This window comes from Hylobates moloch, unplaced genomic scaffold (genome assembly GCF_009828535.3).
Source record: "Hylobates moloch isolate HMO894 unplaced genomic scaffold, HMol_V3 SCAFFOLD_16, whole genome shotgun sequence".
Classification (NCBI taxonomy): Eukaryota; Metazoa; Chordata; class Mammalia; order Primates; family Hylobatidae; genus Hylobates; species Hylobates moloch.
The window spans coordinates 24068094-24093197 of NW_026652291.1; the positions used below are offsets into that span (position 1 = coordinate 24068094).

General features: G+C 41.1%; 1 protein-coding gene and 1 pseudogene across 6 annotated transcripts in view; both read left to right on the forward strand.

Annotated features, from left to right (window-relative positions):
- The window catches only part of STON2 (stonin 2), a 179434-nt gene that overhangs the window by 89489 nt on the left and 64841 nt on the right, over positions 1-25104 (forward strand). The window lies entirely within an intron of this gene.
- LOC116456154 (small ribosomal subunit protein eS24-like) lies at positions 17105-17781 on the forward strand (annotated as a pseudogene).

Below are 25104 nucleotides of genomic sequence, written 5' to 3' on the forward strand. Positions count from 1 at the left end.
CCCGTTTGTCTTTCCGTGCCTATCTTACTTCACTTAACATAATGACCTCCAGTTCCATCCATGTTGCTGCAAATGACAGGATTTCCTTCTTTTTTTTGGCTGAATAATATTCCATTGTGTATGTATGCCACATTTCCTTCATCTGTTCATCCATTGATGGACACTTAGGTTGATTCCATATCTTGTCTATTGTAAATAGTGATACAATAAACATGGGGGTGCTGATACACCTTTGATATACAGATACCCTTTCCTTTGGATAAATACCCAGTAATGGTATTGCTGGATCATATAGTAGTTTTATTTTTAGTTTTTTGAGAAATCTCCACACTGTTTTTTGTAATGGCTGTACTAATTTACATTCCTACCAGCAGTATTGCCCCTTTCTCACTATGCTGGCCAACATTTGTTGTCTTTTGTCTTCCTGATAATATCATACTGATGGGGGTAAGATGTCTCATTGTGGCTTTGATTTGCATTTCCCTGATGATTTGTGATATTTAGCATTTTTTTCATATGCCTGTTGGCCATTTGTATGTCTTCTTCTGACAAGTGTCTGTTTGATCCTTTGCCCACTTTTTAATGGGAAATTTGGTTTTCTGCATATAAGTTGTTTGATTTCCTTATATATGCTGAATATTATTAGTCCTTTTTCAGATGAATAGTTTGAAAATGTTTTTTCTCATTCAATAGGTTGAGTCTTTGCACTATTATTATTTTCTTTACTGTGCACAAGCTTTTTAGTTTGACATAGTCCCATTTGTCTATTTTTGTTTTTGTTGCCTATGCTTTTGAGGTCTTAGCCATAAAATCTTTGCCTAGACCAATGCCCTGGAGTGTTTCTGCTACTTTTTTCTAGTCATTTTGTAGTTTCAGGTGTTAGGTTTAAGTCTTTAATTCATTTTGAGTTGATTTTTGTATATGGATAGAGATAGAGGTCTAGTTTCATTCTTCTGCATGTAGATATCCACTTTTCACAGCACAATTTATTGAAGAAAGTATCCTTTCCCCAATATATGTTCTTAACACCTTTGTTGAAAATCAGCTGGCTGTAAATATATGGATTTATTTCTTGGCTCTTTCCATTGGCCTTATGGGTCTGTTTTTATACCATTACCATGCTTTTTAGTTACTATAACTTTGAAGAACATTTTGAAGTTAAGGTAGTATGATACCTTCAGATGGTTCTTCTTGCTCAGTATCACTTTGGATATTCTAGCTCCTTTGTGGATTCATGCGAATTTTAGGATTGTTTTTTCTATTTTTGAGAAGAATGTCATTGGCGTTTTGATAGGAATTATATTGACTCTATAGATTGCTTTTGGTAGTATGGTCATTTTAACAATATTAATTATTCTGATCCATACGCATGAGATGTCTTTCCATTTTCTTGGTGTCCTCTTCAATTTCTTTAATCAATGGTTTGTAGTTTTCCTTGTAGAAGTCTTTCACCTCTTTGGTTACATTTATTCCCGGGATTATTTTTGTAGTTATTGTAAATAGGATTGCTTTCTTTATTTCTTTCTCAGCTAGTTAATTATTGGTGTGTAGAAATGCTACTGATTTTTGTGTGTTAATTTTGTATCCTGCCAATTTACCGAATTTATTAGTTCTCAGAGTTTTTCAGTGGAGTTTTTAGGTTTTTCTATATAAGATCATATCATCTGTAAAGAGGAACAATTTTACTTCCTCCTTTCAAATTTGGATGCTTTTTATGTCTTTCTCTTGCCTGATTGCTCTGGCTAGGACTTCCAGTACTATGATGAATAGGAGTGGTGAAAGTGGGCATCTTTGTCTTGTTCCAGTTCTTAGAGGAAAGGCTTTCTGCTTTTCTTCATTCTTAGCTGTGGGTTTGTCACATATGGCCTTTATTATGTTGAGAGCTATTCTTACTACGCCTTATTTGTTGACAGTTTTTATCATAAAGGAATGTTGAATTTTACCAAATGCTCTTTCTTTGCCTATTGAGATGATTTTATGTTTTTTTTTTTTCTTCATTCTGTGGATGTGATGTATCATATTTCTTGATTTGCACATGTTGAACTGTCCTTGAATCCCTGGGATTACTCCTACTTTATCTTTTTTTTTTTGTAAGAGACAGGGTTCCACTCTGTTGTTGCAATGGCATGATCGTAGCTTACTACAGTTTCAAACTCCTGGGCTCAAGCAATCCTCCTGCCTCAGCCTCCAAAGTGGCTGGAACTACAAGCATGTGTCACCATGCCCAGGATGTTTTTATATTTTATAGAGATGGAGGGTCTCACATTTTTAGTGTTTTTGGATTCAGTTTGCTAGTTTTTTGTTGAGGATCTTTGCATCTGTGTTCATCAGGGATACTGGCCTGTAGTTTTGTTTACTGTCTTCTTGTCCAGTTTGGTATCAGGGTAATGCTGGCCTTATAAAATGAGTTAGGAAGAATTCTCTAGTCTTCAATTTTTTGGAATAGTTTGAGAAGAATTGATGTTAATTCTTCTTTATAAGTTTGGTAAAATTCAGTGTAAAGCCATCTGACCCTGGGCTTTTCTTTGTTAAGAGACTTGTTGCTGATTCAATTTCATTACTTGTTATTGGTCTATTCAGATTTTCTATTTCTTCCTTGTTCACTATTGGTGGGTTTTATGTGTGTCCAGGAATTTATATATTTCCTCTAGGTTTTCTGATTTGTTCACATATAGATGTTCATAATAATCTCTGATGATCCTTTTTATTTGTGTGTTATTGGTCTTAAGGTATCCTTTTTTTGTTTCAGATTTTGTTTATTGGGAACTTCTCTCCTTTCCCTTGGTTAGCCTAGCTAAAGGTTTGTCAATTTTCTTTATCTTTTCAAAAAGCCAGTTTTGTTTTGTTGATTCTTCGGTTTTTTGTTTTGTTTTGTTTTGTTTTTTTGGTTCTATTTTGTTTAGCTATGCTCTGATCTTTTCTTATTTCTTTCCTTCACCCAATTTTGAGTTTCATTTGTCCTTGTTTTTCTAGTTCCTTGAGATGCATCGTTAATTATTTATTTGAAATCTTGTAATTTTTTGATGTATATGTTTATTGTTTCCCTCTTAGCACTGCTTTTAGGCCATAGGTTTTAGTGTATTATGTTTCCTTTTCAATTTGTTTCAACAAATGTTTTCATTTCCTTCTTAAATTTCTTATTGACCCCATGGTTGTTTAGGAACATGTCTAATTTCCATGTATTTGCTTTGTTTCCAATGTTTCTCTAATTATTTATTTCTAGTTTCTTTCCACTGTAGTCTGAGAAGATACTTGATATTATTTTACTTTTTAAAAATGTGTTGAGACTTGTTTTGTGGTCTAACATAGGGTCTATCCTGGAGAATGTTACATGTGCTGATGAGAATAATTTGTATGCTGCAGCTGTTAAATAAATGTTCGATAAATATATGTTAGGTTCATTTGGTCTGAAGTGCAGTTTCAATCCACTTCTTTTTTTTCTTAACAACAAATTTGACACTGTAATGAGATGTGGCTATAGAAAGTCTCTTGACTTCCTTGTGGTGCCTGTGTCCTAATGTCTAAGCTAACGTGTTTTAGATCATACATCTTTTTCTCTGGTCCCAAAGTCCTTTGGGGAAAGGCCTGGATCTTTGTAATTCCTTGAGATCTCTTTTATAGTGACCTGTAGTCCATCTTCTCATTGAAGTTGTGCTGACATTCTTCTTTACATTAGAGATCCATTTGCACCCACCTCACTACCTCAGGGGCACCTCTTCCTTCTATTCTCAAATTACTCAGGTCCTGGGAAAAAAACTCCTTTTTGATGTGATACTAAGATTAGTTTTCCCAAAAAATGAGAGTTAATGTTTCTTATTTGCTTCAAAGGAGAGAATGACTTCATAACTTCACATTGGGTCAAAGGGACAAAACATCATAAAAAGTTCAGGAGACTGAGCTACTGGAAAAGAGCAGCTTTCTTTGATAGAATTTACTGCTGTTGAGCAGTATCTGCCATGAGACTCAAGAACAAATCACATCACCACTTTGTGATGCATCTGGAAACTCAGACAAGGGTTGCAAACAGGGCTGTCAACAAGATGTCAGCCCTTCCAGTGGCAGTACCAAGGATGCTCATTGGTCTTTTCTTCTGTGAAATTGATAGTTGACTTTTCCTTAGGCTTATGTGGAGTCCTATATGTATTAGTCTCCTAAGGCTGCCATAAAAAAGTACCACAGACTAAGTGGCTTAAACAACAGAATTTTTTTTTTTTTTTTTGAGACAAAGTCTGGCTCTGTTGCCCAGGCTAGAGTGCAGCAGCACGATCTTGGTTCACTGCAACCTCTGCCTCCTGGGCTCAAACCATCCTCCCATCTCAGCCTCCCACATAGCTGGGACTATAGGAATGTGCCACCATGCTCGGCTGATTTTTGCTTTTTGTAGAGACAAGGTTTCACCGTGTTACCCAGGCTGGTCTCGAACTCCTGGGCCCCAGCCATCCTTCTACCTCAGGCTCCCAAACTGCTAGAATTACAGAAATTTATTTTCTTACACTTCTGTGCCCGGAAGTCCAAGACCAAGGTGTCAGTAGGGTTGGTTTCTTCTGAGGCCGCCCCTTGGCTGGGAGATGGCCAGTTTTCTCCCTGTATCTTCACGTGGTCTCCCCTTTGTGGTGCCTGTATCCTAACGTCCTCTTCTTGTAAAGACAACATATTGGATTAGGGCCCACTGCAGTGACTTCATTTCATCTTAAATACCTCTGCATGATACAGTCACAATTCTGAGGTACCAGGATCAGGAATTTAACATGTATTGTGTGGGACACAATTCAGCCCATAATACTATGTAACTGCAATTTAGGTTTCCTCCCAACCCTGCCCAACATAACCAGTTTGACACTGTAAGCCCAACCTATATAGTATTTCTGGAGCCATTATATGCATTGCCACAAGCTAAAGGAGCTGGATTTTGGATCCAACATTTATAGCTTACTTCTCACAGATGTAATAAGGAGGAAAGAGTTGTTTATGCTTAATAAGTCTCTCAATCAGCCTTTTCACCTGCTTACCTACAGAATGACTTGGTGGTTCACCAAGGGGTTAGTTTATCCCACTGCTCTCATTGGCTTACATGCCAATTCAAAAGTCCATACTACATTAGTTCATAAAAGAAAAACTGCAAAGAAATGGTAGAAAAACATCATTTAATCCCAATAATCCGCTGTGTGGATTAAACGATAATGTCTATTGACATGGTAAAGTTAAAATGCCTGAAAATATCTAGTGTTGAGAGTGGAGAATTGGGAATTTGCATGCGAGAATTGTGGGAAGATCTTTCTGGAGGGCATTCTTGCAGTCAGTGTCAGTTTAAATGTCATACTCTTTTAACTATTAGGTTATCCCAAGGAAATAATTAGACATGTGGCTGTGTGTACAGTACTGCAGTGTTTATATTAGCAAAAGCAAAGCCCAGATACCTAACCAAATACCAAATAACATATGATACATACATACAGTGGAATACTATGCAGTCATGGAAATTATCCCAATTACATTGTTAATTGAAAAGGTAGGTTACAGGATAGAATGTGTAATCGTTTTGCTATATTGGCCTCTATTTAATTTTGCTATATTAGTGTGTGTGTGTGTATGTATATTTCTAAATATCTAGGAAAAAGTTTGATAGGATATATCCCAAACTGCTAATAGTGGTTATCTAGAGGACATAGGACTTTTATTCCTTACTGCATTTATTTCTATATAATGAGTTATTTATAGTAAGTATACATTACTCTAAAAATCAGAAACAATTAGAATGAAAATATTTCTATTTTGAAATAAAATTAAATATCTTACTGGGACTATTTTTAAATTTCTTTTATGATAGATGTGTTTAGGGGCTGGCCTGTTTGCTCAGGGGCTAGGGGCTGGCTTGTTTGCTTTGGGGAGGGCTAGTCTTTCAAATATTTCTGTCTTTTCTGTATGAAAGAGCCATGAGCTAGTGGCTAATTTCTCACCAGCATAATGCTAGTTCCGTATTCTTTACAGGACATAGGTATAGTATAATGGAAAGCCATAGTGTTCAGAGTTTGACAGACCAGGGTTAAACACCAGCTCTAACACTTCCCTGCTCTGTGATATTGGGCAAATCATGTAACCTCACTGACCTTTAGTTTCCTCAACTGTAGAATGGAAATAATAATAATAATGATGACAATACTGAGCTGCAGGTTTGTCCTGAAGTTTAAGTGAGACCAGGTACATAAAATGCCTGGAATATGATAAGGAGTAGCTCTTATGAGTATGACAATGTAATGTACTTTTCAGAATGCCTTATATTTTAAAACTAAGACTTAGTGAATGGGAAGAAAATTTTTTAAAGTTGTAGAAAAACAGCTACATCTAACTAGAAAAAGTTTCATTTGATATCCTTGGCTAGTTTTCGTAAAGGCGGTTTCTTTTATTCTTTCAGTTCTCATTGACTGAAGGGTGGGCTCACCCGATATGCTTTGTGAAATGCTTATGTCTATGGCATTTTGCTGCAGAATTGGAATCAGGAAGAAAAGCTTTCTTGAGAAGAGGTGGGAGGGAGGGTAGGGTGGGAGAAGGGAGAAGGGAGACGCTGCCAGGTTTACTTGTATGAGTTGCCTCCCCTCTCCCCCTCCCCAGGACTGATTTGTTTGTACAAATTGGTTGCCGCAAGCAACACATTATTAGTTTGAGCCAGAATGTATCCCAGGAGACTTACTGTTTTCTCTTTTGCCAAATTATTGTCCTTTTCCCACAGAGGATGCTGGGATTGGGGGGCATTTTCTACTTTGGCATATTTCAATCCAGTTCTCCCCCTTTCCCTCAGTGTCTGCTATTTGCAAGGCACTGTGTCATTTCACCACATTTAGAAAGCTACCAGTTGTGAGCTGTTAACTTTTCTTTTCAATATATGTGTTTTCTCCTAAACCCTCGGTACTGGTATCTAAGGAAAGAAGATGATATTCCTGGACGAAGCATGCCCTACCCTCCCAGGGATGTAGTCTCCACTTACAGCAGGATGGCTCTCCTGCCTCACTGACATAGGCATTGCTGCTTGACTTGTGTTGGGGCCAGTGGAAAGCAGGTGGAAGTGACATTTCCAGTGCAGATTTCTCTGTGCTTCCACCACCACTCTTTTTCCTCTGTCAAAACCACCCATTACTGCCTCACAGGTTGCCCCCTCAGACCCTGGCTTGGACTCTGTTCTGGTGCTCTCTGGCTTCACTTGTCCCCATGCCCCCGCTTCTAGACCGTGGTTCATGTACCCGGGACTCCAGGATCCTCTACCTAGACAGCCCCTGACTCTCTTCTGTGGCCTCTTCCAAGATCTGTGCATCTAAGTGTGGACCATGCTGCTCTTGTGTACCCCTAGACTTATGGGGACCGGGAATAGAGCTCAGATGTGTGGATCAGAAGGGCCCCACACAGCACACAGGGCCTTCACAGTGCAGGCTGGAGCAGTGCGGGGAACAGGGAAAGGGAAGGGAGCAGGCCTCAGGCCAGGGGCTACCTTGCCCTGCACTGTGACATTTCTGTGTGGAGCTCCAAGAATTCCGAGAAATCAAAAGTCCATCATGGGCTGGGCGCGGTGGCTTACTCCTGTAATCCTGGCACTTTGGGAGGCTGAGATGGGCGGATCACCTGAAGTCAGGAGCTCAAGACCAGCCTGGCCAACGTGTCAAAACCCCATCTCTACTAAAAATACAAAAATTAGCTGGGCGTGGTTGTGGGTGCCTGCAATCCCAGCTACTCAGGAGGCTAAGGCAGGAGAATCACTTGAACCTGGGAGGCGGAGTTTGCAGTGAGCCGAGATCGTGCCATTGCACTGCAGCCTGGGCAGCAAGAGTGAAACTCTGTCTCAAAAAAAAAAAAAAAAAAAAAGTCCATTTTGACTTTCTGGGTTGTTATGAACATAATATTGGTCAAGGAGTATAACACATACTTTAACAGTCTAGCGTGGTTTATACTTTTAAATGCTTAAATATGTATTATGTGAGCCAGCATCTGAACTCCTAAATCAGTGCCTGTGAATGCCAGGGATGAGTCAGATGCTGTAGACATCTGTTCTTTCAGCCTGAGCCCTGGAATGAAGATGAGGAACAGAGCTGCAGCTGACCCTTGATAGGTATAAATGGGAAAAATAAATCTTTGTAATTTTACGACATGAAGATTCTGAGATTATCTGTTACTGTGGCATAATTTAGATTAGGGTTATGGATTCCAAAAGGAAAAAGTGACATTCATTGAAAGCTTTCTTACTTCACCTGTTTAAAATATAGTATTGGCAGAACTTTTGTTACAGTAGGTAGACTAGCACTAGCTAGAATAGAGTCTGAAAGGAATCCCAGGAGTTAATTGGAGCTCTGTGGGTGAGCGGGTATGTGCCCCATACACGCCCATTTGCTCCCATTGTGTCTTCTCAATTGCTAGTGTTCAAATGCACTTTGAGGCCCTTTTTCCAGCAGTGATGATTTAGGTTAGTAATACATCAGTCTTGGCTTGCTTCCCTTGTGACCTCCCAGAAATAGGATTCGGGGCCAGACTTTTGAAAAAAAAAAAAAAAAAAAAAAAAAACAAAAAACAACTTATAAAATGAGGAAATATAAAGCAAGAAGCATAGCTGATCTTATTTTTATTTTGCAAAATGTATCCCTTATCTGTGAGTTTACAATTAAACATATCCACTCAACCCTCTCCCTTCTTGTATCAACAAGCACCGTCCTGGTGAATGCTTTTCAGGCCGTATCAAATAGAAGGGAGTTGCTGGAGCTAAGAGTGAGGTCTTTCTGACTTGGAACAAAAGTCACCTGGTGCTCACTGGAAGTGAAACTGTGAACTTGGCCTAAGAAAATCAGATACAGACATTTGTAATAGTAGTTATGATCATTATCTTGTATGTGAAAAAAGTACGTCTGTTTTCAAAAAGCCGTCACATACATGATTTTATTCATCCTTTATTACAGCCTGTGAGGTAAGCAGAAAAATTTCCTTCCTTTTTACAGAGGAGGACACTAGGACTTATGAAGTTTCAATGATTTGCCTACTGTTCTACTGGTATTAATATTGGTATTAAGAATAATATACCAATTATTAATATATTAACATGTATTATATAACATATTCCATTAGTGATTAGATGTTATATAATATTCTGTATATTATATATTGATATATAGTAATAGTATTTAGATGATTTATATAATGTCCTTGTCCAGGAGGCTAACTGCTGTAAAAACCCAAGATTTCAGTGACTCAGCCTAGTTCATTTTTCATTCAAGCCACCGTTAGTGCGAGTTGGTGTCCGTGTGCAGTGCTCCAGAGTTCAGGAACCCAGGTTACTCTGTGTCCTCAGAGTCATCTAGGTGGTGGGTGGGCTGTGGAAGTGCGCATCCTGTTGGCCAGAACTCAGGGCCTGGCCACAGCTTACTGCCAGCAGGGCTGGAAAATGTGGTCCAGCTCTGTGCCCTGAAAGAACACAAATATTCACAAGACATCTGTGTCCCAAAAGCTGTGGAAATCCGTAGTGCTTATCTCCCCTGATTTTAAGGGCCCTATTTAAGATCTCTAGAGCCATTGTGTTTTTCTCCAGCTCTCAAGAGTGGAGTCTGATGAGTTTTGACACTTGTACCCACCTGTGAAGTCATCACCATAATCAAGATAATGAACGTATCCACTAACCCCAAGAGTTCCTCGTGTGCATTTATAATCACTTCCTCTCTCTCTATCCCCCACCCTACCCCTAAGCACCCACTGCTCTGCTTTCTGTCGCTACAAATTAGTTTGCATTTTCAAGAATTTTGTATACATGGACTCATAGAGTAGGTTCTCTAATTTGCCTGGCTTCTTTTACTCAGCTTATTTATTTATTTATTTATTTATCTTGAGACGGAGTCTCGCTCTGTCACCCAGGTTGGAGTGTGGTGGCGCGATCTCGGCTCACTGCAGGCTCTGTCCCCCAGGTTTACGCCATTCTCCTGCCTCAGCCTCCCGAGTAGCTGGGACTACAGGCGCCCGCCAACACGCGCAGCTAATTGTTTGTATTTTTAGTAGAGATGGGGTTTCACCGTGTTAGCCAAGATGGTCTTGATCTCCTGACCTCGTGATCTACCCGCCTCGGCCTCCCAAAGTGCTGGGATTACAGGCGTGAGCCACCATGCCCGGCCTTACTCAGCTTATTTTGAGAGTCATCTATATTGTTATGTGTAGCAATAATCAATTATTTTGCCGGGCGCAGTGGCTCACGCTTGTAATCCCAGCACTTTGGGAGGCCGAGGTGGGCGGATCACGAGGTCAGGAGATCGAGACCACGGTGAAACCCCGTCTCTACTAAAAATACAAAAAAAATTAGCCGGGCGTGGTGGCGGGCGCCTGTAGTCCCAGCTACTCTGAGAGGCTGAGGCAGGAGAATGGCGTGAACCCAGGAGGCGGAGCTTGCAGTGAGCCGAGATTGCGCCACTGCACTCCAGCCTGGGCGACAGAGCGAGACTCCATCTCAAAAAAAAAAAAAAAAATCATTTTCTGTTGATGGGTAGTATTCCATCATATTGTTATAGCATAATGCTTTGTTTTATTTTTTAAAAAATCAAATGCAACTTTTTAGTGTTCGGGGAGCAAGTAAGCCACTCCTTCTTGATACTTTACCTTACAGTCTGAAAAAGCTAAAACTTTAGCCCGGCTTCTTTGGCTCATACATGACATCCCTGTCACAAGAAAAGGAAGATTAGATTGAACAGGGCTATGCCGTTCTTGGCTCTGAACTTCAAATCGGGTAGTCTGAAAATCAAGTGCTGGCTACCTGTTATCGACCTACTACTCAGGGCCTTGGGAATGTGAAAGAAACAAGATGGTTCTTCCCCACAGTGATGGTTGGAGATCTGCACTGTCTTTGCTGGTCGCCTGCCCCTGAACTGCCATCCACCTTGTGTGCCAGCTTAATCCCAGAGCAGCACAGCTCTGCCTATGTCCCTCCTGCATTTACAAACCTTCCATGATTTCCCCTGCCTAAACGCTGACTTCTTTGGCCTGACATCCATAACTCACTCTGGAGTTTAACCTTTCCTAGCCTCAGTTTGCCGTCTATTACAATGGGGATGTTTTAGGGTAGCTATGTTTATTAAATGAAATAAGACAAAGAAGCTACCTAGGTGCCTAGTAGATAATGCATTTTCAAAAATTAAGGTTTCCTTTCCTTCTGCCTTTTCTTTCCTTCTGCCCTTTCTTTTCTCCTGCCCTTTCTTTCCTCCTGCCCTTTCTTGCTTCTCTCCACCTTTCTTGCCTAATTGGCCACCACTTCCCTCTATCAAATGTCCTCTTCATCCAAACCAAACTCTTCTTTGCTCCCTACACACACTCTTTGATTTCCTCCTTTGGGCCTTGGTTTACAGCGTTCTTTTCCTGTGGCACCAAATGCTGCTTTTCTGTCCAGGTTCAGCTCGATTGCCAGCACCTCCAGGAAGTTTTCCTTGATTCCTTATTATGCCTCCCATTAAGGATGGAAAAGACCAAAGTGTTTCTCTCACTCTTACTCTCAATACAGAATGTTTCACCTCTGGTCACCGAAATATGTGAGGATTGCTTCCCACTAACAATCAGTTCTCCAGCAGACACCAATGAAATGTTCTATAATTTAACTCAATTCTGACACTATCTACCTGGACATAGTGTCAGACCCTACAGGCTGAGGACTCAGTCCACAGACTATCCCCCACTTAAGATACCAGTTGCTTGTAGTAGGTTGTCACCTATACTTCTGATCGACCAGATATAAATCTGGGATTCTCATGACTCCCTCCTTTAGTTTAATTTGCTAGAGTGGTTCACAGAACTCAGAGAAACACTGTACTTATATTTACTGGTTTCTCATTTAAAGGATAACAGCCAGACAGAAGAGACACACAGAGCAAGACATGTGGAAAGGGGCCCAGAGCTTCCACACCCTCTCTGACACTCACATGTGTCCACCTACCAGGAAGCTCCCTGAACCCTGTCCTTTTGGTTTTCTGTGGAGGCTTTATTACATAGGCATGATTGATTACATCATTGGCCACTGATTGGTGATCAACACAACCTTCAGCTCCTCTCCCCTTCCTAGGTTGGGGAGGAGGCTGCAAGTTCCAATCCTTTAATCACATGGTTGGTTCCCCTGGCAACCAGCTCCTATCCTGACGTTCAGAAGTCCACCAAGAGTTGCCTCATTAGGACAAAAGATGCTCCTTTCACCCAAGAAATTCCAAGGGACTGAAGATGTCTGTGTCAAGAATCGGGGTCAACAACCAAGTATTAGAACAGAAGATTCTCCTATCACCTCTATCTACAAGAGTTTTAGGAGTTCTGTCTTAGGAACCTGGAGTAGAAACCAAACATATTTTTCTTTTTCTTTTTATCTTTTTTAAAATCTTGTTTTCTTTTTTTATTTATGGTGGAGTCCTACCATGTTGCCCAGACTGTTCTCAAACTCCTAGGTTCAAGTGATCCTCTCACCTCAGTCTCCCTAGTAGCTGGATTGCAGGCACATGCTACTGTACCTAACTTATATTTCATATTATATCATAATGTGACACCCCCATACATACAGTGACACCCCAAGGTAGGACTGACTTCCTTGCTATTTCAGCAGCTGTGCTATGTCAGTCACCACTTCCTCCATTCTCATGTTCATACTTGCTGATGTCTTAGGCTTTTTCTCTTGCTGTTCCCTCTGTCTGGAAGGTCATTCTTCAAGATCTTCATACGGCTCACTCCCTCACTCCATTCACGTCTCTGCTCAATTGTCACCTCCTCATACAGGCCTTCCCCAACCACCCCATGAGTAAAATAGGGTCTCCTGTGCCCTCTTTCTTCTCTCCCTCTTTACTGTCCTTTGTCTTTCTCCATTGCACTTAACCCTACTTGAAATGATTTGTCTGATTTGGATTGTCCTTTGTGCCCACATGAACTCCATGTGCACAGGGACTTTCTATTGCCATTGGCGTATCACCGGTGCCTGGCACATAGTAGATGCTCAATAATTATCTGCTGAACAGGTGAATTTACTACCACATTACACTGTAATCTGTATCAGATGTGCCCAGAGGGTAAAAGTATCAATGTCTGATTCATTATTAGATCACTTCCAACATGTTACCCATAATAGTATACAGTAAATATTTGATTGAAACACAAAGGTCAATAGTGAAGAGCACATTTCCCAGGGTCCATGTGACTTGACTTCTGTTTTAATCAGAGGTTGTTGAGCACCTACCGTTTGCCAGGCACTGCCAGACACTTTTGTATACATTGTCTAAAGCTCACAGCGATTTTCACATCCTCGAATTTATTATTACAGTTAGAACCTTGGGACTAAGACTAAGAACCTTGGAAAAGTTCTGCAGCTTCCCCAACAGCTACCTGCTTTCCTGTCACTGCTGTAGCTCCCACCCTCTTCTCTACCCATGGTCATCCTCATCCCTGCTCCTGCTGATACTCATCTGAAGCTAAAGCCTCTCTGCCCAGCGTCTTTGGCTTTCATTCATTCACCCACTAATTCATTCACTCACTCCATCCTGAGCCATCTTGTATCCTTCAAATCCTTGTTGATGGTGGGGAGATTGTCCTGCCTTTTCTACCTCTACATTGTGCTCCCTGTAATTCCTTAAAGTCACCTAACTTCCCTTCTTCTCCTTGTGGTCCTAATTCCCTCAACCTTGGAAGGACTGGCATAGTCTCCTTTCCCCATGGTGACTTTCATGCCCTGTTGAGCTGCCATCATTCCACATTTTCCCACAAACCAGCAGGGTCCACTTCTACCACCCTCCATGCAGGTCATGTACTTTATTACATTGCTGACTTTGGCCCTTCACTTAAGTATTTTCCAAATCCACCTTCCCCTTAGTGATATTTCTGGTACTCCTGAGTTATGGTATAGTGGAGTAAGCACTGGAGTAGAAGTCAGAAGAGCTCACTAGGAGCCCTCACTCTCCCACTTAGCAGCCATAAGACCTTGGGAAATCACTCAACCCCACTAAGCCTTAGTTTCTTCCTGGAATGTGGTAACAAGGATACCCACCCTACCTAACCGCTTCACAGAGTTTACTGAGGAATGAAATGAGGTATGCAGTGGTAAGTTAACTTGTAAATTATGACTGTTACATAGATGGCAGGTATAATTGGAATTACCTGTTCTCAGCTATTATACGGCGTGCCAAACTTTGGATCTCATTTGCACCTGAAACGAATCCCCTGGCTTCACTTGCCTTCTGACTCAGCCTCAACCTCAAGGGAAGTTTTTTCTTTAGTCCTTGTAAGAAAAGCCTTGGAATTCTGATTCCTTGACCTTCCGCCATACCCCTACTCAGTCCTGAGTAGCCCCTACCTGACACTTATAATCTTTGTCCTGCTGAGCTCTGCAAAAACCAAAAAGTCTGGAATTGTTTTTGTTACCTTTTCAGATACCTCCTCTTAATATTGTGTGTATATCTGTCTGTCTCTCCCATTCCTAAATTCTCTCTCCCCTAAATATGCTCCATGAATTCCTCCTCAATAAAATAATTTTTTTTTGGTCATACTTTCACTCATTTTGGTATTTTTGAATGACTTTCTTCAATTAGGTTTCAGGTCCAAGTGTAGATTTTGGCAGGACTGTCTCCATAGTAAATCCAAGAATATTATTTATGAAACTTATGAAACCCATTGCGATACTCTGAAATCTAGGTCTTCTTCCAACTTACGTCTTTGTTTCTCCCTTCAGCTTTTTCCTCTGTCTCCCTTGTAGGTGCGTGACTTTTCCTGCGGCAGGGTATATGACAGTCCAGCTATGTCCCTAGAACCAAAAGAAAAACAATAATTCATGAGAGGTGACACCCTGGATATTCTTACCCAGCAGCTTCCTTTCCTGTTGAATGCATCTCTTCAGACCATCCATGCACATTTCATTAGATGGAAATGACAGGAAGTGTTTGGAGTGGGGAAGGATATACTTGGTCACTTTTGAGAGGGTCATGATTAAGATACATTGAGACTTCTTCTCTCTACCTTTTCTTCTTTCTTCTAGTTCTTTCTCATCTTTTTTTATTTTCTTCCCATTACCACAGAGTTAGTTCTTGAATATTGTCTTTGAGACTGTCACTGGCCAGTCACCATTTTTAGTGCCAACTCTTACATTTAAAATTGGTAGGCCAGGTGTGATGGTTCACACCTGTAATTCCAGCAGTTTGGGAGGCCAAAGCAGGTGGATCACTTGAGTCCAGAAGTTTGAGATCAGCCTGAGCAACATGGAAAAACCCTGTGTGTATACATACATACACATACAAAAAAAAATACAAAAAAAAAATTAGCCAGGTGTGGTGGTGTGTGGTTGTAGCCTCAGCAACTTGGGAGGCTGAGCTGGGAGGATTACTTGAGCTTGGGAGATGCAGGTTACAGTGAACTGAGATCACACCACTGCATTCCATCCTGGGTGACAGAATGAGACTCTGTCTCTAAATAAATAAATAAATAAAATTGGTAAAAGTCATTGGTCCAAAGAGCAGCCAGCTCCCTATTATAGCACACCAGACTATGATAGGACATTTCTCTTTCCCTGTCTTGCTCTTTCCCAGTCGTCCTTCTGCCCTATTTCTGCCTTGGGCTTGCCAGTAGTTTTCTGCTGAGCTTCACTTGGAGAAGTAACAACAGCCAATGTGCTTTATGCCCTACAAAAGGACATGTCCCTCTTTCTTTCTAGGTGCCCAGAAAGGGCATTTTGGAGACAGTTGGCTAAGAGGAACTGGAAGTAGAAAGAGAGAAAGAGATGAAGAGCTTGTTTGAGGCCTAGAATTCTAGTTCTTTGCCCTCAGAATAATAAAAGGGGGTTGCTGTTACTGTTTTAGAGGTTCTAGAAGATTGGTCAAGTTTTTCTCTTAATGATTCAAGGCTGGATGATGACCAAATACATTACCCACTTCCTCTTAAGCTCCATTGTATATGATGGAACTTGAATTGTATCTTAATACTTAAGTAAATGAAGTGAAGGGAAAAAGTAGTTGAGGGAGACAAAATGAGCAGTCTTTCAACAAATCTAATATTTTACCTCTTTATAGATGCTTCTTGCACTCAGCACTTCTGGCAGAGAGGAGGTGGGTATTGGATCTGGCCAATTACCAGTGCCCTGGAGGTGGCACACTGACTTAGAGAAGGCTGGTTTAATGGAATCTTACCTGGCCTTTCAGCATCAGAATCACTTCTGGCCTTATTGCCGTGCTTGAACCTGACATCCATTCTCACTGGGTTTGCTTAAGAGTAGTGCAACATGGATACATATGTAACAAACCTGCACATTGTGCACATGTACCCTAAAACCTAAAGTATAAAAAAAAAAAAAAAAAAGAGTAGTGCAAGCTGCCTGTAATCCCAGCACTTTGGGAAGCCAAGGCAGGTAGATCACGAGGTCAGGACTTCGATACCAGCCTGGCCAACAAAGTGAAACCCTGTCTCTACTAAAAATATAAAAAATTAGCTGGGCGTGGTGGCACATGCCTGTAATCCCAGCTACTTGGGAGGCTGAGGCAGGAGAATCGCTTGAACCCGGGAAGTGGAGGTTGCAGTGAGCCAAGATCGCGCCACTGTACTCCAGCTTGGGCGACAATGCAAGACTCCATCTAAAAAAAAAAAAAAAGTAGTGCAAGCTGCAGGTGCTGTGTAGCATCTGCCTCAGGGATGAGCCTCTTGGCTTTAGAGCAGAAACCTTGGTAAAGATACGTAATTAATCACCTGCCTCTAAGAAGAAATGGAGGCGGTTTCAGAACAGGTGTACAAACCTAAATGTTTTCATTAGAAATCTGAATGCTGCCTGTCATGACAAGCTGATCTCCCTTCTGCTTCTTAAATGGCACACAACTTCCTGACAAAAATGAAAAACATAACTATAGAACCTGTTCAAAACTAGAAAATCATGTTGATACCAAGTAGCTTAATATAATGGAATATGAATTCGGCATCACCAGGGACATGATGGGGTAACTTGCCAAGTGAAGTTCAAGTTCTTGTACCATAGTGGCTGCCTCTCATCTCGAACGACTTGCTCTCTAGAGAGGAAGCTCATTCCACGTTCATGCAGTGTTACAGTTAACAACTAGTCCTGTGGCAACAAACTGCCTGGTTGGAATACTGGCTTCCCTGCTTACTAGCCTTTTGAGTCAGTACAAAACACTTAACTTTTCTGAGCTTTGTTTTCTTCATCAGCAGAATTAGAGCCATAACAGTAACGATTTCATAGGGTTGTTGAGAAGATTGAATGAAAAAAATCTATTTAAAGCTCTTAGAATAGCCTCCCTGGATGTCTGAGGATAGAACGCCATCATGAATGACATGGTAACTATCTGAACTAGAAAGTTCATGACCAACCGACGACTTCAGAGGAAACAAATGGTCATTGATGTCCTTCACCCCGGGAAGGCAACAGTACCCTACCTAAGACAGAACTTGGGGAAAAACTAGCCAAAATGTACAAGACCACACTGGATGTCATCTTTGTACTGGGATTCAGAACTCATTTTGGTGGTGGCAAGACAACTGGCTTTGGCATGATTTATGATTTCTTGGATTATGCAAGGAAATATGAATCCAAACATAGACTTGCAAGAGATGGTCTGTATGAGAAGAAAAATAACTCAAGAAAGCAACGAGAGGAACACAAGAACAGAATGAGGAAAGTCGGGACTGCAAAGGCCAGTGTTGGTGTCGCTAAAAAGAAATGAGGTGTCTAGCAGTGAGCTGGAGATTAGATCACAGCTGAAGGGGTAAAGGTGTTGCAATGATGTTATCTGTGGCCATTGTGGATTTTTCACAGGAAGATTAATAAACTAAAAACTTTCATGTGAAAAAAAAAGCCTTAAAATAATGACTGATGTAATAAATATGCGTAATGGATAGATGTCAGCTCTTCCAATAATTTATTATTATTTTATTATAGTTATTATGACATGTCTTGAATCCATAAAGAACAAATCTAATATTTTTTTCATATGACAGCTTCTTCCCTGTTTGAAAAGTGCTAAAATCCTCAGTCCCAGAAAGTCTGCTTGTCAATTTAGTTCTACAGAAATGGCAAAAAGTTGTAGATGACAGTAAGTTCAAGGCACTGAGGTAGGTTTAGTATACTCAAGCCCATGTGGGGAACATACAGTAAGATATTTTTAATATCTGAGTAATGATGCCTTCTTCCCAGGAATTTCTATCCCCAAAAGAGAGGTTTTTAAAGAGTAGAAGTAAAATAAATCTAAAAAGAAAACGGTTGGGTTTTTCTTTGCCGGTTTAAAGGTAATCCTTGCTTTATGATACATATAAAATTTTGCTTTTTTGTGTGTCATTTATGTGATAAAATCTTAGACATTTTAAAATGCGAATGTGACTTTTTTCAGAATCATCCCAAACATACAAAGCAAGCCGGATATCCTCATTTGCTAATAGATGGTGTTGGGTGAATATTCTCATAACTTTCAGAGACCATGGAAGGTCTGGCCCGAAAAGTGCCCATCTGTGGCAGCAGCTCAGGGAGGCCCACAGCCTCTGCAGACCTTCCCACCGCTCCCCAGCCGTGATGCTGAGGAACTTCTCCAGGAATTTGGTTTTGGCAGGCTCAGGGGCTGGGAGAGAAATCCAAGTGCTTATTCTAAGGGGGTTATAACCCCATAAATATGTTTATGACCCATTTTATTGCCGACTTCTGGCTTTAAAGGAGGATCCACTGTTTTGTTTGAGAATAAAAATTGGTTTCTCTCAGACAGTCACGCAGGAGTGTCTTCCCTGGGAGGATGACAGACCAAATCTTCATTAAACTGTTGAGGAATGAGGGCGAGCAGGGCTTCCTCTGGCGCTTCCCACAGTGGTTGGCAGCAGTTAGGCTAGGATGTGTGGGCTCCTCAGAGCCTTTTGTTTGGTTTCTATGGCTCTAACCTCAATTAGCTGCTCTGCATGGAGAGGAGGGACAATGCAGCTTTTAACCCAAGTCCAACGGCTTCAACATGGGCCTCTTTTTACCCCCCCTCTATCCGTGGCTGGATTTAGGCCTAGAGGCCTTCTTTGTGAAGTGATTTGAGGGTCTCCAGTGAAAGTTCATTCGTTATATTGGTGGGCAGTGAATGAGGGTACAGGAGGAAAATGTCTAGGGTCTAACAACTTTGCCTGATACTAGTTTGTGGCTCTGTCCTCTCCCTCCCAGTAGTATTGAATTGTGGTCATGCAGAAGTCTATGCTGGTGTCACTGACACATCAGATCCAGTCCTGGCTCTGCCTTTTCTAGGCAGTTTTCCAGCCAGTGAAGTGGGGTTGGTCCAACCCCCTAGAACCTCTGAGTGGAATAATTAAAAGAGCAAATGTAAAGAAATTAGCACAGTGTCTGGCGCATAATTCTCCTATCCACATTTCCAAAGACACACGGGGCTAAAGTCTCTTTCTTGCTTCCAGCAAGTACCCAAAGCGTCTGTGGCAGTCATAAAGAAATAATACATTCCAGCAGTCACTGAGAAAGGCTGGTTTTTTATCTCAGGAAGAGAAAAGCTTGAATTGCTTTAGCCTTGAGGTATGTACACATGCCGCTGCACGTGCACACACAAGCCTGCACACATACACACCGGTTTCTCAGGTGCTTTTGACCCATAACTGGATCGCTGAGTACCACCTCCATGTTTTGCCCCATGGCTTTGGTGGTGCCATTTCAGAGTGGACCAATAGGAAATTATTTAGCAGACCCCAAATGTGAGCACAGCTCTTAGTCATAGTTTCTTTTGCTTCCTTCCTTGCACTAACTTAATCACTAAGCAGCTTGTTACGGCTTGTTCTCCAGAAAGGTAGAAAGAAGTCTATTGCATAGTCCTGTCTGTAAGGCCAGCTAATCCTTGGGCATGCAGGACTTTTGTGTAGGTGCTAATAGATGGTGTGAAAGGAGGTAATTTTTGCCCTGAGGGAGCTAAGCTAGGAAAATAAAACTAGCACACCTGCAATAATTAGCCACCAATTAAGTGCTAAATCATGTGCTACTGACAGTGTTGGAGTGCAGTGTGGGTGAGGGGAAATTTGAGGGTGGACACTGGCTCTCTTGGAGCTTTGGCAAGATTCAGCTGTGCCTTGCTGAACAATTGAGCAATGTTGTAAAAAATACATTTTTAATAAATATGTGTGACAGCTTTTCCCACTTCTTTTTTAAAATATTAGATCAGAATTTTAAGACATTTTATTATAAAACACTACTATAACATAAATAACATTTTAAGAAAAAAAAAAGACACCATCTCTAAATCCCAAAGCCCTAACACAGTTCATTTATCAAAGATCGTAACTCAGTCTCTACAGTGTCCAGCTCAGTACCTGGCACACAAAGGGAGGGTTTGTGAGTGGCCACCAGGACTGTTTACCATCATAAGTATCCAGATACAGCTTTTTAAAGGGTGCCAGACCAGCACCTCTCACATGCCAGGTTCTCCACTGCATTATTGCATTGAATTCTTCTCACGGTGCCGAGAGGGGGTGGTGGTATGCTGAGGCTTGGTGTGGTTGAATAACCAGGGGAGTGCTAAGGAGCATCCCACATCAGAGTGTGTAGAAGTTTTTATTAGGCCATAGAGCCTCCCTGAGATACAACAGGATAGAGAGGTGGATACCTAGGATAAAGTACTTCTCCCCCAACATGGGATGGTGTTAATATTCCTCCTTTCCCTCCTGTGGAGGAAGACGGAAGCTGCCTTACCCTACAAACGGCATTTTCATTCCTAACCTATCAGTGCCAACAAGTCCTGTGGCTTCTGCCCACCTGCTTTTCAAGTAAAGCAGGCTTACCTGTTGGTACTTGTGCAGCTTTGAAGAGTCAGCTGTGGGCCCAGCTGGTCTAAGACAAATTAAAGCTGACTCAGGTTCTCCTGTCTAGGATTTCCCCCACCCCGTTCTCTCTCTTTCCCACTAAATGGTTTAAGCCATAGGTAGGCTGATTGATCCATACTTTTGGTCTGAGTTCACTGTATGTTTTAGTTTCCTAGGGCTGCTGTCACAAATTACCACAAACTGGGTGGCTGAAAACAACAGAAATGTATTCCCTCACAGTCTTGGAGGCTAGAAATCCAAAGTCAACATGTCAGTGGGGTTTCTCCTAGTTGCTGGCAGTCCTTGGCTTTCCTTGGCTTGTGGCAGCGTAACTCCAGTCTCTGTCTCCATCTTCGCATGAGGTTTTCCCCTGTATCTTTGTGTCTCTCTCTTTTTTTTGAGACAGAGTGTAGCTCTGTGGTCCAGGCTGGAATGCAGTGGCACGATCTCGGCTCACTGCAAGCTCCGCCTCCTGGGTTCATGCCATTCTCCTGCCTCAGCCTCCCCAGTAGCTGGGATTACAAGCACGCACCACCACGCCCGGCTAATTTCTTTTGTATTTTTAGTAGAGACGGGGTTTCACTGTGTCAGCCAGGATGGTCTCTATCTCCTGACCTCGTGATCCGCCCGCCTCAGCCTCCCAAAGTGCTGGGATTACAGGCGTGATCCACCGTGCCCGGCCGTGTCTCTTCTTATAATGACACCAGTGACTGGATTTAGGGTTCACCCTAATCCAATATGACCTCGTCTTAACTTGATTACATCTGTAAACACCCTATTTCCAAATAAAGTCACATTCATAGGTTCTGGGGATTAGGACTTCAACATCGTAGTCCATTTTGTGTTGCTATAGAGGGATACCTCAGACTGTAATTTATAAAGAAAAACATTTGGCTCATGGTTCTTCAGGTTGTACGAGAAGCATGGCACTGGCATCTGCATCTGTTGAGGGCCTCAGGCTGCTTCCACTCATGGTGGGAAGCACAAGGGGAGCTGGCATGCGCAGAAGTCACGTGGTGAGAGAGGCTGTGAGAGAGTGAGAGGGGAGGTGCCGGGCTTTTTTTGACAGCCAGCTCTCGTGGGAACTAATAGAATGAAAACTCACTTGCCCCCTTGCCTCCCCAGGGAAGGCATTGATCTATTCATGAGGCATCCACCCCATTACCCATACATCCCCCATTAGGCACCCCCCTTCAACATTGGGGATCCAATTTCAGTATGAGATTTGGAGAGGACAAACATCCAAACTGTGGCAGACATCAGCCTATTTTTCGAGGGACACAGTTTAACTCAGTACACCGAGTGAGCCCTCAAAGCACCTCAGGCCAAGTCAAGGTGATAGCAATGCTGGTACATCTTTCTTTTGGAGAAAATTGATGTCTTCGTACTCCTCTGTAGATATAGTTGAGTTGATTCTGCTCCTCAACCCTGGGTTACCAGTAGTACTTATTTTCAAAATAGCTGACTGGGATAATTGACCCTGGGAGCAAATCATGCCCTTTTCCATTCCTTCAGCCAATTAAATGTACAGTCCATGAATGGACTGTACATTTAATTAATAGACTTCTATATTACCAGCATCTTGAACTATTAAAGCCTCCATCAGCTTGAGACAAAGTAAAGCCAATCATCCCTGAAGTTACTCACTTGATATTGATTGAACAGCTGAGGGTTGCCAGGCACTGTGCTTGGTATGGGGGAGACAATGATGAAACTAGTCGTGACTACAACTTATTGAGTATCTGCTATTTGTCAGGCACTGAAACATACTCTTTGCATACTTTATCATGAATTCTCATTAAAGCTGTAAGGCAGGCTTTATTATCTCCATGTTATAGATGAAAAAACTGAGGGTAAGAAGATGAAAAGCCTTGATCAAAGTCATAGAGCTCACAAGTGGCAAAATTAGGTTTGAACTTGAGTGGTGTGCTGTGGACCAGTCCTTCACCACTCTTTGACTGAAGGTTTCTGAATGGTGTTTTCCAGTTGTTGTTATTTTACAGAAATCTGAGTAGTTATTTATTAAAGCAAATAATCTTCTCAGTAAAATAGATTTTAATGAAATACGTAGGTGGAAAAAATATATATTGTCTAACATAACATGTCATGGCCAAAAACAGAAACGGGAAATGTATGCTTTCATTTTGGAAAGTATAAACCTTTAATACCAGTTAATAAATGAGGAAGAAATGGAAGAAAATCATTTTTCAATCCCTAGGAAATAATACCAAGGCATTGATTCTCAATGGCTGCTAAGTGCACAAATACCAGAACTTATCAAACGCTGGTTGCCTCTTGATGGAAGTACGTAAGACTGCCTTTCAACTAGCTAGTCTGTCCAAAAATCAAATCTACATGCCATCAAACTTCTAAATCTAACTATAAATTCCAAAGGGAGAGGAACATGTTAAATCATACCATGATCGACATGTAGATTGTGGGACATTTTCTGGCAAAGAGCCAGGTTCTTCAACAAACAAATTGCAAGGAAAAAAATAAAGATGGAAAAAGAATGTTTAGATAAAACGACAACACCTATGAACCAATTGCACTATTGACTTCAACAAAGTATAAAAAATCTTTTTGATATATTTAGAGGAATTTGACACTGTCTAGAGACTGGATAATATTAAATAATTATAATTCACATTTTGTTTTATTTTGAGATGGAGTCTTGCTTTGTTGCTCAGGCTGGAGTGTGGTGGTGCAATCTCGGCTGACTGCAGCCTCCGCCTCTCAGGTTCAGGCAATTCTCATGCCTCAGCCTTCCAAGTAGCTGGGATTACAGGCACGTACCACCATGCCTGGCTAATTTTTGTATTTTTAGTAGAGACAGGGTTTTTGCCATGTTGGCTTCCTGACTTAGGACAGTGGGTGGGGAGGAATAAAAAAGAAAGAATTGGCAGGAGCACAGGAGGATTAGGTCAAAGCTGTACACCCCAAATCAAGCCAAGGTCCCAAGTAATGTCTCAAACTATGAAGATACTTCTGCAACTGTGTTAGCAAGGATAAAACCCATGGAGTGATGTTGAAGGCCTCTGGTTTATACAGAAAAGTATATTGAGAAAATAGGAAAGAATTGATTCACATTATCCCTAGACAGTTTTTCTAAGAAATGAGTCAGTCAAATCATTCCTCAAATGACCTTTTAATTCTAAGGAGGCAGGCAGGGGAAGCTGTTTCTAGTTAAATGAGTAATGCCTGTTCTAACTTGTATATTAATGTTGTGTCAAATTTGTGTTACAATATGTTTGTATGTACACTGTAGAGTATGTTGGAGTTCCTTGTGTAATGCAGGTTTCAAATGTGGGCACATTTTAAAATTGTTTCATTACTGAGACAGTATAACAAGGTATATACTTTTAGAGAAGATCCATACAATCTTGTGGATATTCTTTCCATCATCAGTAAAAAGGAGGGGTTGTATGAGCCAATTTCGCAAAATCTGAGTCATGGAACATCGTTTTACTATTTTACATGATTATGAGATTTATTGTTGTATCTCTGTTTTCACAAGATTTTATTGATTATGTCTTGAATTTGTAGGAAACCAACATGAGGTCTTGGAACAGAACCCGTAATTACAACATTGTTCCTAAGGGAAAATAGGATCCACTTTATAGTGTGGCTTTTAGGAACACTGTGGCAAAAATCAGGGTGGCCAATGTCATGTTTGCTTCATTAATAAAACTTCAAGCATTTATTTTGCCGTTCTTGTGTGCTGGGTGCACACTCCGAGATTGCTCTCTCAATCTGTAAAATGAGGATAATAATAGCAACTGATTGCTGGGGTTGTTGAGGGTAAGGCTTTATTCAATTAATACAGTGGGGTGAGAGTCAGAGCTGGAAGAGGGAAGAAATTCGTTTCTTTGTCACTTCTTTTTTTTTTTTTTTTTTAACCCGTAGAGTAAAACGTGTAGTATCTATTCAATTGTAATCATGTTTACAGGGGTATGAGTCCCTCTTCTTTCTCCCTTCTCAGTCTGCCCCTCTGTGCATACTGTGGCCCATGTGGCGGACCCTACTATAAAGTGGTAATCCAATATTTTAGAACTAACTTTTACTTTTCTTGACTCTAACTTGCCCCAGCAATTCTATATGCTGATATGGAAAATCTCAAATGTATTATTACGTTTTTTTTTTAAGTGCCAAATAACACATCACAGGTATCCTTTAATCCCAGTTATGTTGTTTTTAAGAGGATAGTCATATATGCTTTATATACATAAACATTTCTGAACCAGATACATAAGAAATTGCTAACAGTGGTTACCTCGGGGGAATGGGACAGATTGTTAAGAATAATAGAGAATTTTTTACTTTTTA